The 14,254-nt window shown below is 45.7% G+C and overlaps 1 pseudogene; it reads left to right on the top strand.

Moving 5' to 3' along the window:
- Window positions 1-8,618: 8,618 nt before the first annotated feature.
- LOC136498956 (uncharacterized) overlaps window positions 8,619-14,254 on the top strand; it is a 37,923-nt pseudogene continuing 32,287 nt past the window's right edge.

The following is a 14,254-nucleotide window of genomic DNA, read 5'->3' as shown; positions in this document are numbered from 1 at the left end:
GACCGGAAGCCACATGTATCTTCTCCCGCCAATTTAAACGAGCGTATTATGCAGCCAATCTAAAAGTGGAATGGTGGAAAAAGAATAAAGAGTAGTAAAGAGTTCTAATGTAAATGTACAAGAGAAAAAAAATTTATAAAAGTGGTTAGGATAATTTAGAAATAGTATAAGATTGCTGATGTAAAATTGTATTCTTTTGTTTTTTTTTGAACTTTGGAATTGTATTATTATTTTAGGAGTGGGTAATTAGAAACCGTTGGAGATGATCTTATCTATTCTTCTCAATAACTTTTTAGGAGTTAAAAAAACATGTTTTAGGGATAATAAAATAGTATACTCTTGGGGATGCTCTAAGGCCTTGTTTGGGAGAGCTCCGCTCCCTAATTCTTCAGCTCCCCTCCCTGATTCAACGATGGAGTGATTCCATTAGATTTCTAGGAGGGAGCACAGTGGAGAGCTGATGAGAATTGATTCTCTACTGATCCCCACCAGAATATAAGAGGGGGCAGGTTGAAGTAGGTTTTTTTAGCTCCCAGCTCGTAGTGTAAATAGAGAAGTGATTCTTTACTGATGGACATCTGAATCAGTTGGCATTTTCTCTGTGTTTGACTGGTTGGGAGTGATTCTCTTCGGAAGCTCCCAAACGGCCCCTAAGTAACACCATGGCTGAGGTGGTTTTGAGTAAATGTGGAACACCTTGTTTCTGTTGAGCTGTTTACTACATATGCATTGGGTCTTCCGCGTAGCACAAGGGGTGGTCGGTGCCACCAGAGGCCAAACGCATTCTGCTGAGCTGCAGGGTGCATCATACTCTGTGTCTCAAGTTAAGCGCAACAAAGGACTTAGGGGGAGAAATGTCTGAAACTAAAGCTAGGAGCAGGCATAGGGATATAAGCAGGCCATGGGCATCTTCGTTAGGCTAATCACGATCCTAGTTTAGATTATGACCGAACACAACTAAGATTATATTCAGAAAGAATAAAATCATATTTGCCTATAAGTGAGGCAGCCTGAAGCTGCCAAGCACCCGGGACAAGTTGTGTTGCATTTGTGTTTTTAATAATTTGGTTATGGGCGTGGCTAGCGTCCGGATGTCCGGACGGACGCGTGCAGACGGATGCGTGCATCTGGACGCCCCCCGTCCGTCTTCGCCCTAACTGAAAGGATCAAGAAGCCCAAGAGGAGGATGAATTGAGCTAATTTTAAATTTCTTTCAATAATTAACCCCACACTTAGCCCATTTCACCCCCTTCTACCTAGAAGTGTTTCTATTGTTCTACCATACACGAGTTTTGCACCTTAGGTTCCAATCCTACTCTAGCATGACAATTCTAAGAATGTAAAGACATTAATTGAATTGCTCAAATGTAAATGCTCAAAGTAAAGAGAAGGAGAGAAACACGGCGATGTTTTTCCGAGGTATCGGAGAGTCGTCACTCCCCACTAGTCCTCGTTAGAGCACCCGCGCAAGGGTATAGCTCCCCCTTGATCCGTGCAAGGATCAAGTGCTCTCTACGGGCTGATTCTTTGACACTCCGTCGCGGTGAATCGTCTACAACCGCTCACACCATGACTTGGGTCATCCACAAGCTCCGCCGGATGATCACCAAGCTTCCAATCACCACCGAGCTATCTAGGTGATTGCGATCACCAAGAGTAACAAGCACAAACTCTCACTTGACCAAGACAAGCCAAATGAGAAAGGTGGATGCACACTTGCTGCTCCCTATACACTAATGAGGTCCTTAATCTTGGATTACCAAATCTCAATCACCCTACTAGACTCTTGCTCTCCCTTGCACTCCAAAGGTGTTTCTCAGCTGAACAAATAGGCAATAGAGCTAATTTCGACGAGTGAGAGAAATATTTATACTCTCCACTTCAAAACATACCCGTTGGGGTCCAACTCAGCATTTTCGGGGTGACCAGACGCTCAGGTCAAAGTGACCGGACACGTCCGATCAGTAGCCAACGGCTACATGGCGTCGGCTGTTGGAGCGACCGGACGTAGTTCAGCAAGAATAAAATCATATTTGCCTATAAGTGAGGCAGCCTGAAGCTACCAAGCACCCGGGACAAGTTGTGTTGCATTTTTATTTTTAATAATTTGGTTATGGGCGTGGCTAGCGCTTGGATGTTTGGACGGACGCACACATCCGGACACCCCCCGTCCAACTTCGTCCCAACTGAAAGGATCAAGATGCCCAAAAAGAGGATTGGTCCATGCATCCCAACTGAAAGGATTTTTTCTGACGTGGTATCTCTCCATCCCACTTACTTCCCGTCGTCTTATCTCTAGCTATTTTAGAGGATTGGTCCATGCATGCCAGACTGGGTTTGGTGACATGGACATCTTTTCAGTTTAGTACGTCTACTTTAGGGCACCCGCAACCGCGTCTAGTCAGCTAGCTCTTAGAAGTCCACGTCATCATTTAGCTTAGGTGGGGGTGGGCGTGGGTGGGGGGGGGGGGGTGGGGGGGGGGGGGGGGGGGGAGTTTTCTAAAAAAAAACTGAAGAGCTAACTCTTGTTTGGGCGCTATACTCGAACTCAGTACCAACACACACACACACACACACACACACATATATATATATATATATATATATATATATATATATATATATATATATATACACACACACACGGTAAGGCTATTCTAGAGTTGGGTAAGGCTATTCTAGAGTTGGCTACAGAATAACTTATTCTATAGCCACCTTGATTTGCGATAATATTTGTACCAATTTACGATAATGACAATACACATTTACGATACATGGGTTACTATAATTCAAAATGACACTTACCATAATGTTATAGTAAATCACTTATGAGAGAGTTACCATAATCTCATAAATTAGTATAGTAATTATCGTAACTCAAAGTGGCCACAAAATAACTTATTCTGTGGCCAGCTACAGAACAATACGTGTCTATATATATATATATATATATATATATATATATATATATATTTGTTGATAATTTCTTTTATGTCCAACCGTACGGTTAAAATGTACCGCTTGTGTGCATGACAGTTGTATTTATCTAAGGATGCCCACAAAAGGATTTGAGAAAATTCCTTCATTGCCATTGAAAACTATAACAATCCCTTCGTTGCCATTTAAAATTACATGTTCCCTTCGTTGCCATCAATTTTAGATTTTCCGTTCCCTCATTGCCACTGCTGTTACAGAGGAGTCACGGCGTGACTTCGCTCCCATACCCGACGTCCAGACACCATCTGACGGTTCAAAAAAGTACTTCTCTGTTCTCGGCATCTGGCATCTGGTCGTAACCCTTTGACCTCTCACGCCACGCGCCATCACCGCCCTCCTGCTCCGCTGCACACCGCACGTCACGCCATCTCTCTCTCCACGGCATCCTTGCGCGGTCGTGCATTCGGGCGGCGGCGCTTGACCGGCCGGCGGCCTGTGTCCGGTGCGCGCATCGCGTGCGCAGCGCGGCTCTGCACCAACCGACAGTGGCGGCCCGGGCAAGGCCGCGGCGGCGCGGTGCGTTCTGGCGAGGGGACCGCGGGCGCGGCCAACCGGGGGGGGGGGGGGGGGCGTCCGTGGCCGCGCCCTCTCGCCCCGACTCGTGCCGCCGCCCAGGCCGGTCCCGCCCCGTGCTCGCCGCGCCATCGTTGACCCCGCGGCGGCCACGCGCCCCGCCTGGTTGCGAGCCCACCGGCTGGCCCTTGCCTCGCCTGGCCGGGAGCCCTCCGGCCGGCTACGCCTCGTGCCCGCACCCGCTACGACCGGCCCTACGCCGGCTGTGCCTCGACGTTGTTGGTGGCAGCGTCCGACGGGGTGACGGCGGCGGCACCGCGTGGGCACGACGGCCGGCCAATGGAGGAGAACGGGAAGGAGTGGCCTTGCGTCGATGGGGAGGAGCCCTGGAGGTCGTGGCCACCATGGAGGCCGCGGCGGCGACGTTGCTGCGCGCCGAGGAGGAGATCCAGCGGATGGGCCGCCTCAACAACTCAGCACTCGAGGAGCAGGTGTGGCGCGACCTAGCACAGTCCAAGGAGGCCGCGGCCAACGCGCTCCATGGTGAGCTGCAGTAGGCGCTCGATGCCCAGCAGGCGAACTCGCAGGCGCCGCTGGCGCTGGCACCGGCAGCACCGACGACGACGAGTCGTGCTGCTGCGGGGAGAACGACGTCGCCGCCGGAACTGGAGCAGCAGGCACGGGGGAGCACGGGGAGGAGCCCGGGACATCATCGCTGCCAAGGTGCTGCACTGCTGCTGCTGCCGTGCCGCCACCTGTGCGCGTGCGCGGCAAGGGCGTGGGTGCTCGGGCTTTTTCCCGATGAGATTACGTGGGGGATGTCTGCACGGCCGATTCGACAGGCGCCGACATCATTAGGTGTAAAATTAACGGAATGGCAATGAAGGAACGAAAAATCTAACTGAATGGCAACCAAGGAAATTTGTATTTTTCAATGACAACGAACGAACTGCTATAGCTTTAAGTGGCAGTGAAGGAATTCTCTCCCTTAGTTTGTTAAATTATCTATACTTGTCACAAACATATTAATAATTGAAAAAACACCTCATGTATCTTTTTTGTATTTCTTTTATCAGAACAAAGAAAACCAATTAGTTAATATATGTTTTGAATAGTGGCTCCTGATCTTCTTGTTGAATACTTTGCAGTCACTACTACAGTATTGGACATCACTGCCGGCCTCATCACTATCGGATTTTAAGAAACCGACAGTGATAGTCCATCACTGCCAGTTTTTGGCTAAAAACCGGCAGTGATAGGATCAACCAACACTGATATTCGGGTCTTCACTGTCGGTTCATATCACTGTCGGTTTTAGCCAAGAACCGACAGTGTTACTGGGTCATCACTACTGGTTTTAGCCAAGTACTCATTTCAAAATCAGATGAACATAAAATGGCTAGGATAAAAATCTCCTTTGGACACAAACAACTTGCAAGTGGAGTGGTTAGAGACCAAAGACGCGAAGTAGGAGGTCAATGGTTCGAGCGCCTGTGGTCGCGAAGCGCGCATTTTTCGTGTTTTTTTGGATTTCCTGAAAACCACATCACTCTCAGTTTTTTTAACCGGTAGTGATGAGCCCCCTTCATCACTATCGGTATGCCGTTGTCGGGTTTTTGAACCGACGGTGATGTGAAGATCTAGGGCAGTGAGTCTTCAGTTTTGCACATTAAACGTGTCCACTTTGGTACCATGGCAATCATTGTGCTGAAAAATATGAATGGTAAGACAAGTGCATTATTTATTGTCTATGTAGCTAGCTGAGCTTCATAGATAAAACCACAGGTGCATTCCCTTCATAGATAAAATCAGAGGCGCATTCCCTTTTTTTTCTGGGCCATCATGATCCAGCAGTTCAGCTTGTAGTCCCTATGGCCTATACTAATAGAATGTACCAAATGAAATCATAGAAGTTAGTTCCCGAACTGCTGTTGTGATCTGGACTGATATGTTCTTGCTCATAGATTTTGAATTATCGGAATTTTTTTTCTGAAAATTCTGTTAGCATTGCAAAGTGTCAGTGGTTATGCTGTTTATCTCATTGATCGATCTTAATGAAAATAGCTATGCCAACTGACATACACTTGCTTCTCTTATCAGGTTGATTGTTATATACTTATATTCCCTGCTTGTACAATCGGATAGACTGTTATCTGCACCATCACTAATAAGCAGCCATAAAGCAATGATTTTTTGAAAAAAATGTTAATGATGTGTGCTTCAGCACATCTGTTTTCTAGGCAAGTTTTCTGTCAATCCACTTCCCCTCACTCTGTGTATACCTGGCACATTTAATCTTCCGATTGATGTTATGGTCCTAGTAGGAGAATATGTAGCATTGCTCCGTTCGGAATTCAGTAGTAAAAGAAATTTATAGTGGTAGTTAGTTTGATAGAACTTCTAATCCGGGACATTTTACTCTTGAGTCATTTGCTTTGACCCCAGCTTTTCTTCTGGAGTAATCGGTTAAGACACTTGATTGAATTTAAGTCCTTGACTTTTTAAAGGAAATTTCACCTTTTTATGTACTAACACACTCAAATTGGTGGTTCACATAGTTATATGTAAGTTTTGGTAGCCACACTTCCAAAAATATAAGTGGGTTTTGCTTTGCCGCAGACATTTTACATACAATCGGTACCAGTACATACAAGTTATATGTCATATCGTTGTTAGTAGAATCGATCGGTACCAGTACATACTATCTATAAAAAAGAGATAAATGTTTCAGTAGCTGTTAATTAATCGCTGTTGCTTCCCCCCGGACGTCCGGCGTCCAAGAAGCGTCCGGACGCAGGCGGCAGCAGCCAGGAGAAGTTGGGGTCATGCGGCACCGGAAGAGGCGCGGACGGTGTAGTAGCAAAGTGAGGAAGCGACGTCCGTTCTGTCTGGACGTCCGCACGGGAGAATTACCGTTAATTAATTCATGTAGTTATAAATTCCTATAGGTAGAGAACACGAGGCCGGTTGTAGGCACATAGGAGAGGTCAGGGCACAAGAGGAGGTGCAAGCTTTTGCTAACAACACGCCTAGGCACATGCCTGCGGCCGTTATGATGAGAGCAACAGAGCCAGCAGCTGCGGGACACCCTTCTTTAGGCTGTGTTTGGAATTTGGGGCTACTGTAGCACGTTCGTTTTTATTTGGCAAATAGTGTTCAAACATGGATTAATTAGGCTCAAAACGTTCGTCTCGTAATTTCCCACCAAACTGTGCAATTAGTTTTTTTTCGTCTACATTTAATGCTCCATGCACGGACCGCAAACATTCGATGTGACAAGTACTGTAGCACTTTTTAGATATTGGAGTGGAACTAAAGAAGGGCTTGCTGCGTAGGCCAGCTTGAGTTGCAGCAGCAGTTACATGCCCGACCATACCTCTGATGTTTCCCAACGACCTTGGCAAGACGGATCTGGTCTAACCAGTATGTAGCCGTCTCATGCTAGTTGTCCGGCATGTAGCTGCTGCTGCAACTCAAGCTGGCCAGCACAGTAAAGAAGGGTGTCCCCGCAGCTACTGGCTCTGCTGCTCTCATCATAGCGACCGCAGGCGTGTGCCAGGCGTGTTGTCAGCAGAATCTTGCACCTTCTCTTGTGCTCTGAGGCTTTGGATGTATTCCGATTAGCATCAATACACATGTGTTGGGATGTATTGTAGAGTAATTTAAACTAAATTTCACTCCAATCCACCCCAATACATGTGGATTGAGGTGAATCCGATAACAACCAAATAAAGCCTTATGGAGATGGTGGCCCTCTCTTGTGTGCCGATAGCCAGTCTCGTGTTCTCTATACATAGAAATTAATAACGACAAGAATTAATTAATAGATACCTACAGAAACATTTCTCTTTAGATTTAAAGATTGTATGTACTAGTACCGATTCTACCAACAAAAATCTGATATTTCTCGCCGCCAATTCAAATACACCCTAAGAATGAATGGTAGCACTTACTTTAAGATGACATGGTACCCCAATTTCATTGGCGCTAACACCATGGATCGCAGGAGGGTCGTCGTCGTTGGACCCTTCTCCTTGAGGGCGTCGTTGGACCCTTCTTCTCCTTGTCTGTGGTGCATTGTCGTCGTCCAATTCCTCAGCTATGGTATCTCTTATTCAAAATATTTGGATTAACTAATGCTGATGAAGCATACTCTCTCGGTCCTAATATATAGGTGTAACAACTTTTTACTCATGTTTCATAATAGAAGGTGTGCTCTTTCTCATGCATTAATGCAGTAGTACTAGTGTTGTGAGAGAAAATTAAATGTGTTCTTGATCTTTGAACCAGAGTTGATTACGCCTTATATACTAGGACGAAGGGAGTACATCATTACTCCCTCCAGACCTAAAAGCATGTCGTTTTGGACATGTTAACACAGTTAAAATAATTTATTAGCACAGAATTAAGGACTTGGAAGTTGAAAATAATATATCAAATCAATATATAAAAAAATGATATGTCGTGAAAAAGATATATACCTTGGAGGATCGACCGTCCGATTTGCCCGTCCTCTCTCTAACGTCCATTGTTGTCGTCGTGAACTCGTGATCCCAACAAGCGGCAATGCCACCGTCGTCCCCATTGAGGGGGCTTGTGCATGTTTGGATCTGCGGTTCCGTTGCGGTGGCAGCGGTAGCACTACCGTACCGTGGCCGCAGAAGAGCTGCGTTATACGGAATTGAGCCGCCATCTCGGACTTGGAAGGCTTGCCGGCCGGTGCCTGCTTCCGGCCACTACTGGCGGTTCGAATCAGGAGTCATGGTGACCTACATAGAAAATTAAATATCCAGCGCACTTACGTATTTACCTCAGCATCAGTATCAAGAATGAATTGAGAGTGAAGGAATCCTTGCCGTGATGACGACGGCCGTGATTGTGGGGCGGTGTTGACGTTGTCCGTCGGCGGACTCTTGGCCATCCTCACTACACGCGCCGCAACAACCAGCCGGTTATTATTACCTGCATTCGATGCATCCCGCCAAGTCAGCAGCATGCACCGGAGAACGAAACAGCTGCGCACCGCCGCCGCTAACCTAGAATGTGTAGTTTTTCTCTTTTCTTTGCGTGTGTTGTTTTTTGTTTCATAAGCTACATGAATCGTTTGCACAGGTACTGCTATATGATACAACTGTGAAGTGTGAGCAGTCTATGTTTTTCACTGATGATCATAGGGGACCACGAAGGGCTTGCATTTACTGGGCACTTCAGCTTGCAGTAGGTGCTGTGAAGAGTTTCAGTGTGCTTTTGTTAGTTGTTCATGGATCAACAATTTCATTCTGGCTTTTGCCTCTTCAGTGTTCTCTTTCTGTTTTGAGACGTGGCTTGTGCCGGAGCATGAGAAGGTTTGTGTATTTTCTGAAACACCTAAGTGCTATTACTGTGTTCTCTGTGCTGTATGAATCATTAAGTTCTTGATCCTGACTTATCAGCAAGACCAGAAGCAAGATCTTCTGTTTAATACATTCTAGCTGATGAAATTCTTTGAATCGGTGTCCCTTATTGGAAGTCAAGAAATCACAAATGTATTCGTTAGTGATGATGACAGTAGATTCTTGCTTCCCTATGCATATTGCAGCCACAATATCAGTAGTTGGAATTCTGTATATCAGAAATGCATCAAGTACCAGTCACCACCATGCGTCTGCCATTGGGAGCTACCAAATTGCCCATGTCCTCAGAGGTGAGTGCTGAGTCCGCTTGCTTGCCCCAGTGCTTTCTTTCTCATTTCTGTTGATAAAGCTCTACCTGTATTACATAAATAATGTCCAGGAGCAAATTTTACCATATCTAGATACAACTGAGAAAATAAGTCGGCCAATGTCTGATGAGATTGTGTTTGATCTGTAGTAGTCTTCACGATTTCATTATAAAGCATATGCAGTTCTGTAACCTTTTAAAGATATTGCAATCGACTTCGTTGAATATTGACCATGAATATTTTAATATGAGACATAATTGTAATTTGTAAATAAATATGACCAAGACTGCTTATGAGGAAATACATTTAACATAATTGTAATTTGTAAATAAATATGACCAGGTATTTATGGGTTTGTTGAAATACATTTAGCATATGAGGAATTGCTTGAGTCAAATTTAAGAGATGTTCCTGAATTTTGATGTGAAAAATGCATCAAAGGAAGCAGCTTTTCCATCTCTCACAATATGAACTCGTGAATCATGATTGTTGAAGTTTAAGCTTTTCAGTGCTTGCATGTTCCATTCCCATTTCTGACCACAATTATTGTGTTTCAGACAAAAGAGTACTGATCCTGGTCTTAGCTCAAGCAAGCATCCATTTTGCTCTCTCAACCTTTTGGTTTCTCTCGGCACCAACCATAGTGGTATGAGTCTCAGCCTGCTAGTTTTTTGCCTGGTCGTCGGTATGAATAGTGTTTCAGAAACTTGAGGCTGAAATTCTGCTACCGTTCTCATAGATCTGTTGATTGACACAGGCTGACGGAAGGTATGCTCAATTGCCAGTAATTTACCCCTGTTTGTTGGCATCAAGAATGCTTGGAAGTGCTGGTTTTCCATGGTTTCATGGAGCCACAGCTCCCTTCCGGAATGAGGACAGCTTGACAATGGCTTACATTGGCGCTGGACTCGCCTTGTCCATTGTGGCTTATGGCGCTGGACTCGCCTTGTCCATTGTGGCTTATGATTACCAGGTATCCCGTGCATGCATACCTCTAAAGGCAACTACATGTAGTTGGAAATTGGTGTTCAAAGTCTAATGAGAAGTTATATTCATCCAACAGGAGATTGGACCACTGGTGAGTGTTCTGCATCTTCCACGCATGTGTGGGTTTTATTTTGCCTTCACTAGCGAGGTTCGGGTGCACGGCCACGCAGCCCGCCTCCATCTGCCTCGCCTCCGCCTCGCACGCGCACCCTACGCCCGTCGCTGTGGCCCTATCTGTTGGTTCCAGCTCTGTCGCGCCCCATCCCCCGATGCCTGGGCCATGGCGTCCATCACTCACCGTGCCCCCTGGAAGCACTTGCAACATGAAATACTTGAATGCAACATTCATATGACATAGATAAAATATTTGAAATATGCTTTTGCAACATATGTGTGAAACATATACAACATACAGATAAAACATTTGCAACATGTGTGTGAAACATAACATACGTAGGACATAGATAAAATATACTTTTGCAACATATGTGTGAAACATATACAACATCCAGATAAAACATTTATAATATGTATGTGAAACATATGCAACATTCAGATAAAACACTTGTTCCAACGTATGTCTGAAAATATTTTTCAAAACGCTCGCAACATAACACTAAAAACACTTGCAGATATGCAACATGTGCAACATCCCGATCTACTTTTGCAACATTCATATGTAACAATTGCACCATACCTCTGAAACATCTGAAAACATACATTTGCAACATAGAAGAGGAAAAAACTAGGGCCGGTCGACTCCGGTCATCGGGGTGGGAGATCGCGGCGAGCGGCGACGTGCGAGCACCACCACCACCAGCACTAGTGGCGGCGCGCGAGCTCCACCACCATCTAGCACCAACAGCACTGGCCTTGGTTCAACCTGGAGAGCAGTGCGTGCTACGAGAGGGAGCGGGCGACGCAGCGCACGGCCAAAGCGAGGTGCAAGGTGCGGGTGGGGCGTGTGACGGGCGGGGAAGAGGAGTGAGGAGCGAGCAAGCGAGTGGCGTAGGGTCTGAGCGTGGTGGGAGAACACCGCAGCAACGAGCGGAGTGTGGCGCGATGTCCGGAAAAGAATAAGAAACATGCAAATGAGTATGGAATAAAAAAACAAACTTGTGGTGCACGTCACGCCACACGTCCGTTCCCAGGGAGTCCCAACTGGCGTCGGAGCTGGTGTTTACCGTTTTCAAAACGCGGCCTCGCAAGCACGTTCGCTTAAACATGTTCGCGGGTTGGCGACTCCCGAACCCCAACCCCTAATAATAATAATAAAACAAAAGACTCCCGAACCCCAAAGCAGGACGCGAAACAGCCGCCGCTCCTCTCTGCTATGGCGTCTCCGGCCTCTGCCCTGGCGCCTTCCGCAACCGCACGTTCGCGCCCAGACCCTTTTTGGTGCTCGCCCCCTTTTCTGCGCGTCGCGCACAGGATTCACCGGTGCACACCAGTGCAGGTAGGGTCGGTTCCCACTATCGTGCGGGTAGCACCGGTTGTAATCGGTGAAGGCACGCACCGATGTTGTGCGCAGGGTATATCCGGTGCTCTCTTCGTTCTGTGCTGCTATTTGGGGCCTGGAAATTCTGGTCTGACGCCTGGAATTTCTGGTCCATCTCTTCGCTTCTCATGCGTTTGAGTTCCGTTTGCATTCCGTCTTTTGTGTTCGTTTTCTACTGATCCAAGTAACTTTTCTCAATACTCTTGTCACCAGCTGGCTTGGTATTTTGAATCAGGAACTTGCTTCTTCTCTGTAGGATTTGAATACCCACTTTTCAGATGTTCCCTAAAAAAACCCCACTTTTCAGATCTTTAGTTCTGTGTGAGAGCATCTCGTTAGATCGTGTGGTGTCCCGCTATGTTCTTAGGGAACATCCAGCCACTAGTTGGCTTGAGGGCATCACGAGTATCGAGTTTAGCATTTGGCGGTGATTTTGGGACAGCAGCCCAAAAATTTAGAAAGAAAATTTACGGCTCACATTCACCTCCTCCTGTGGTCATCGTTTTCGGTCCTTCAAATAAAGCACCTTGCATACAAACTTCTCGCACATAGTTGGAAGTAAGGATCTAGCCATTGATTCTTCTGGTGATGTCATTCGTCCAACGATTGTCTGATGCAATATCTTCCTCACCACTCGCCAGGGATGAAGAGTGAGGGGCCTAGGCAGGAATCTAGACAGTAGGGGAGATGAACAGTGGAGACGGGTTGGGACTAGGGAGGGGGGAAGTGACCCGCTATCCTCGGTAGATCCTTATGCCCTATTTGGTTCCCAGCTCCTAAAATTAGTCAGCTAAACTGCCTCCTAAAATTTAGTCAGGTCATGTTTGGTTAGGTGGACTAAATTGGATTAAACCTGACATGTGCATGTTTAGAATGACCAAAACACCCCTAATTAATGTTCACCTACTGCCCCTGGCATTTGGCGCGAACGGTGGCTGCGCTGCTGGCTCCTGCGCACGTGCCTGCTCTGCTAGCTGCTAGCCGCAATGTTCATTCTCACTCACAAACAATGTTCAAATTGTTTACAAAAAAAAACTTCATTGTTACAAACCATGTCACATCTATGACCTTGCAAACAAACCATTGGCTATCCAATCACGAAATTGATTCATGTTTTCATCTTCGTCTCCATAACGTGTATTGCCTCCAGTTGCTTGAGTTGAAGTTCCTTCCTCATTTGGGTTATAGTTTTCATCTTGATCACACAAGTCAAAGAGGTCATCCATCATACCACTCTATCTAATGAAACTGTGCAGTGCCATGCATGCCATGATTATTTTGCTTTGCTTTGCCATCAGAAAGCTATGTAAATCCAACAAAATTCTCCACTTCATCTTTAGAACTCTAAAAAGACCTCTCTATGATATTTCTAAGTGAAGAATGTGTATAATTAAACAACTCTTTTTTACCTCTTGGCCCAGGGCCTTCTCTCCATTCGGGGACATGGTATTTTGTACCCTTGTATGGTGCAAGAAAACCCGATCGATTTGGGTACCCCGAGTCAATAAGATAAAAATTCTCTAAACAACACAATATCTTGTGTAACATGACAAATACTACAACAAAGACAAAGAAGACATTGAAGAGCACATGTATACCTTCAGGTGGATGTGGAAACTTGTTACCAAACTTCTCAAGTGCATCATTGAACACCCTCATATCATGAACCGAGCCAGGCCATCTAGTCAAAACAAAAGTAAATCTCATATCGAAGTCACATACGACCAACACATTCTGAGTGATGATTCCTTTCCTTCCTGTGTACTGGACTACCTTCTCAGTTGGCATAGTGATAGGTACATGTGTCCCATCTATATCTCCAATGCAATTATCAAAGTACAGAGCAAACCGAGAAGATTGTAACCTTCTATGAATAGTTGTAAATTCTAGATCTTTCGGCCTAATGATATCAGTAGCTAGCTTCATGACACTAGATAGTACCTTATCAAACTTGTTGCTACATGTCCCTAGTGACCTCTCAAATCTATTATCAACTTGTCTCATTGACTGAGGGGCACCACACATCCACAAAACATTGCGAGAGCCTCTATAGATGTCATTTTCTTAGTGGACTTTAGACTAGATCTCTCAGCAAGCATAGTGTGCAGGCTATAAAAAACATCATTGTGCATCCTAAACATGTTATAGCATTATCTCCTATGTCCTAGGGTTCTCATAGTCCACTGATATCCATATTCAAGAGGAACTCTATAAGTAGCCTTGTTCATGTACTTGTCATAGTGGTACATACCTAGCAATAGAACAACAGTAGCAATCCTTCTCCTCTTCTGCTGACACCTTAGAACATGCATTGTCAAAGCTTCTTCCTCATCTTCAGTAGAGTCCCCTTCATCATCAATATCTGATCAATCATCATCAGTAGACCACTTGTCATAAGAGTCTTCAGTAGTGGCACCATCATCAGTAGTACTCCAACCATCATCAGGCACTCCACCAGCAACAGACCCCCCACCAGCAGTAGCCCCTCCATCAGATGCAGCCCCTCCATTAGTAACATCCCCTCCACCACTAGCAACCCCTCCATTATTTGCGCCATG

The sequence above is a fragment of the Miscanthus floridulus genome, chromosome 13 (assembly GCF_019320115.1).
Source record: "Miscanthus floridulus cultivar M001 chromosome 13, ASM1932011v1, whole genome shotgun sequence".
NCBI classification, from domain to species: domain Eukaryota; kingdom Viridiplantae; phylum Streptophyta; class Magnoliopsida; order Poales; family Poaceae; genus Miscanthus; species Miscanthus floridulus.
This window is presented reverse-complemented; position numbering and strand designations above follow the sequence as displayed.